The following is a 4,484-nucleotide window of genomic DNA, read 5'->3' as shown; positions in this document are numbered from 1 at the left end:
ACAGCTTCTATACTGATTTCAGTGTACTTGAGTTATAGTAAGATTCTGGCAAATATAGTAGGTCATCCAGTTATTCCATGCATACAGTAAATTTGCATAGTATGCACAGTGTACATACTGGATACTGCAGAAATAGTAAGAGTAGTATGATAGTATGACATTTCGAACATAGCCACCCACTTCAGGTCTTGCAGTCTCCACTAATGAGCTGATGAGTTGAATCAGGTGTGATAGATGACATACAAAATGCACAGGGCTGGGGGTACTCCAGGACAGGTTTGAGAATCTCTCTCTCTCTCCTTTGGCTTGCTCCTTTTATCAGGGGTTGCAGGTTTAAGAACCACTGATTTAGCTAAATCGTGGTCTGGTTTAATTTATTAGTTTCTTGTTTTAGTTAGGCCTAAATAATGGGAATGAAATTATACAGTGCTTAAGGTTTTACTAGAATAAAGGAAAGGATTCATAAAATACACAATGCATGCTGTTTAATTAAAGGAATTTTAAATTATAAATTAAAAATGCATTTGTGAAAAATATTAAGTAATGTGAGAATATTGACATTTAAAATATAAATCCATGTATCCTAGCCTACTGAAATAGGCTACCACTTTTAATGCTCCAGTGCAAAATAGTAAACTACCATTTCTTTAAGGTTATGTAACACATTATTCATGTTATATAAATAATGCATGCACGCCTGTTAAATGTTTCAAATCTAAAATATTGTGTCATACTTAGCTTAGCATAAATATAAGCACAGGCTCACAGACTTGACATTTATTCTGCTTGAATTCGTTTTAAGAAATACATGTAACTTAATTACTAACTTTGTAAATATTAAATATTTTAACTACAGTGTTTTTCTTTCATTTTCCATTGACTGTAGCCGTCATATATAACACATCGGTGAGGTAGAGCTGATGGCTATTTGTGAAAATGTGCTTTGATGCATCCGATTGATAACTACCCAGCGATCAAAATGGGTAAATTACAAACAGGCGAAGGCAATGAAATGTGATAGTCCAGACAAAGGGTGTTGGGAATTGAAGTCTGGCTGATTGGTCTCAGATCGGGATAGGTTCTGAAAAAAATGGTATCAGGCCACCCTTGTCTTTAATGCACACATCATGTCCACTGTGTTGAAGCATTTTGTTTACCACAGCACCTGTGAAACTGCCATCTTTGATTATTTTAAATGACATATAGACTTCACGAGAATTAGCTCGTTTTTGTTGGTTTGGTTGATCTTTCACATGCAAAGTAAAAGTAGTCTTTATGAGTAGAAATAGGATTTGAAGATGCTATGAGTTTACTCTTCTAATTTCTTAATGTAATTCAGCATGAAATGAACCTCCTTCCCAGAAAAAAAAAGTGACATCGTGAATGACTCTGGCATCCTTTACTTTCTCCAACTTTGAGCCAAATATTCTCCACTGACCTGGTAAAGTAAAGAGGTAAAAATCTCATGTAAGCATACATGTCCTGAATACTGTGTACAGAACAGTAACAATAAGAAATATTAATCTATTGAGTACTCCTGCAGAACATGTACTAAGCAGCACATAGTACACTAAAAATAAGTTATATGAACTTCAAAGCATCTCGAATGCGAATATCTTAGTGAATTAAATGCAATATTTGTCAAATACACAGACATTTCATAAGCGTTTTCATGAGCAACAGAAACACTTTTCATATGCTGCCTAATACAGTGCCATCTGAACAAGAATAATGATCAACATAAACATATTCTATTTAAATAGTAATAAAGTGGGGTTATATATGCTTTTGTCAGTGTTTTATGACTAACGTAACTCAACATAACATTGTGATTAAAGTAAAAACACTTTTACTGTTCTAAAAACACAAATTTGTGAGCATTATCGGAGAATAAACCCGAAACACGTGTGATCGTTGTCATGTGGTGAATCTGGCCAATCGTGAAACAGCCGCTTTGTCACCAGAGCTCCTGCAGCCGCTCTGAAGAAACTGATGCATATAAGTTAAGCTTATGGGGCTGTCACGTGATGAATAAACGCTCAAACCCAAAAACTAAGTAAAACCTAAACTCAAATAAGAGGTGAGGTGAGCTAATCACAGACTATAGACCCACGTAAACAATGAATTTATCTTTTCTGTTTCTTATAATATTATAGTTTTATGTTGTTTGTAGTGTGATCAACGTTTGTGCAAGCAGTAGATGTGTTAGGAAAGTAATATGCAACATTTTAATTATATTTTACTAAAATGAACGAAATGACTCAAAAAAAGATTTGTTCATTTTGCTGTATAAGACTCAAAGGTCCGAGTCGGTACAATGATCCGAACTTCCCATCACTATTCCCTCCAAATTTCCAAACATCTTCATCCTGCCTCTGCTTTGATTCCATTGGTTGAACCTGTAAACCAATCATTTTGCTTTCTTCTGCTTTTTTTCTTCTTTCAGGTTTTATGTCAGTTGGCAGCTTGGCAACTTGGCAACTTGGTGCATTACCACCACCTACTAGACAGGAGTGTGGGCAGTAAAATGAGACTGAAGGAAGAAAAAAAAGAATAAAAACTTTAATTGACTACCTTAGGCTTTATATTTATTCTAAATTCTATCACTTAACCCAGGTTTTTTTTATTAATAGATTACTTAATGGGTCCCAGATGTTTTCCCTAATAAATGCTCAAGTGTCATGTTTTGTTCATCAATCTGTGCCTTTAACTCTGCCCTATCCTCCTCATACTTTTTGCAGTCTTGTAGTGTGTTTCACTGTTTCTTGCATCTTACAGTGGGTGCATAATCCAGTGGGGTGTTTATAATAAACATGACATTTCTCAAGAAATGTTTGAAGGGGACACAAATAATACAGCCAAAATTGTACCTGTGAGGACAGATATGTGTACATAGCATGGAGACTACCTTTAAATATCAGTTCGGTTCATAGGTTCGCATATTCATATTATATTTGGTCGAGACCAAAGTTTTTCAGTAGTTATGTGTAAGTAACTTCATTTTAAACACTGGATAAAGTGATTATTTCTCTTTAATACAGATGATCCTGGATTATTAATAAATTAGTCATGACAAAAAAATGATGATATCCAATGTATTTTTCTATGAGCAATTATGAGGTTACCAAGTTTAGCTTGTCATACCGTAGCTAGTCATCCCTTACAACTAACATGGCATCGGATGTTGTGAAGACCATTTTTCAATGATGGCAGCAGGATGAAGGAAAAGATTCTGATGCAATTGTCGCTCTCGCCGCATTTATAATGGCTGCAGACTTGTCAGTATTTGCATGCGGCTTGCATAGATTACCGACAATTGTTTATTGAACTATCATTATCCTAAGGTTTCAGGATTTTGGAGAAGGAGGAGTTCCTGCAGCGACTGCAGAACCCTGGGCGTCATACACTAAATGACTGACACACTTTCAGACTTTAAAGTCATTCCAAACACAACACACTCACACAGAAATGTGCACCTTGTTGCTAGGAGAGGCATAACAAATGAAAACAATGTGTTCTAAAATGATCATACATGTTAGATATCCTCCAACTGGGTCGTAGACTGAAGCTAAAAATCTTTAGTTTGTGACCATCATACACTACACGATTTTCTATGAAATCTGTTAACTCTCTATCTGCAGACTCGCTCTGACTTCAGGCAACTAGCGTCAATTTCACCAAACTGGAAATAGTGGGAAAAGTTTAGTGTAGTGTATTCCAGCCATTAACTGAAGGATTACAAATTTAAGAATCTGTTTAAAATACCACCCTGAGCATGCCCGATCTCGTCTGATCTTGGAAGCTAAGCAGGGTTGGGCCTGGTTTGTACTTGGATGGGAGACCGCCTGGGAATACCAGGTGCTGTAAGCTTTTGGCTTTTCTTCACTACTGATCTGATACACTCGATGACCTTTAAATAGCCCACACTTTGCCACAGCCATCACTTACGGCCATACCATCCTGAGCGTGCGTGATCTCGTCTGATCTCGGAAGGTAAGCAGGGTCGGGCCTGGTTAGTACTTGGATGGGAGACTGCCTGGGAATACCAGGTGCTGTAAGCTTTTGGCTTTTCTTCACTACTGATATAATACGCTGGCCTTCATGGGGGCTGACCTTTAAATAGGCAACTCTTTGCAACAGATTTCGTTTACGGCCATACCACCCTGGGCGCGCCTGATCTCGTCTGATCTCGGAAGCTAAGCTGGGTTGGGCCTGGTTAGTACTTGGGTGGGAGACCGCCTGGGAATACCAGGTGCTGTAAGCTTTTGGCTTTTCTTCACTACTGATCTGATACACTCGATGACCTTTAAATAGCCCACACTTTGCAACAGCCCTCGCTTACAGCCATACCACCCTGGGCGCGCCCGATCTCGTCTGATCTTGGACGCTAAGCTGGGTCGGGCCTTGTTAGTACTTGGATGGGAGACTGCCTGGGGATACCAGGTGCTGTAAGCTTTTGGCTTTTCTTCACTACTGATATAATA

The 4,484-nt window shown here is 38.0% G+C and overlaps 1 non-coding gene and 3 pseudogenes across 1 annotated transcript; all 4 read left to right on the top strand.

Annotated features, from left to right (window-relative positions):
• The first annotated feature begins 3,754 nt into the window (after window positions 1-3,754).
• Window positions 3,755-3,870, top strand: LOC127160335 (uncharacterized; annotated as a pseudogene).
• Window positions 3,871-3,942: 72 nt separating this feature from the next.
• On the top strand, window positions 3,943-4,061 carry LOC127160333 (uncharacterized; annotated as a pseudogene).
• Window positions 4,062-4,145: 84 nt separating this feature from the next.
• On the top strand, window positions 4,146-4,264 carry LOC127160332 (5S ribosomal RNA). The gene has a single exon (XR_007826708.1). It is a non-coding gene; the product is annotated as a 5S ribosomal RNA (ribosomal RNA).
• A 72-nt stretch (window positions 4,265-4,336) lies between these two features.
• LOC127160334 (uncharacterized) lies at window positions 4,337-4,455 on the top strand (annotated as a pseudogene).
• The last annotated feature ends 29 nt before the right edge of the window (window positions 4,456-4,484 follow it).

This window comes from Labeo rohita, unplaced genomic scaffold, assembly GCF_022985175.1.
Source record: "Labeo rohita strain BAU-BD-2019 unplaced genomic scaffold, IGBB_LRoh.1.0 scaffold_327, whole genome shotgun sequence".
NCBI lineage: Eukaryota > Metazoa > Chordata > Actinopteri > Cypriniformes > Cyprinidae > Labeo > Labeo rohita.
Note: the sequence above shows the minus strand (reverse complement) of the source record. Positions and strands in the feature narration are given on the sequence as shown.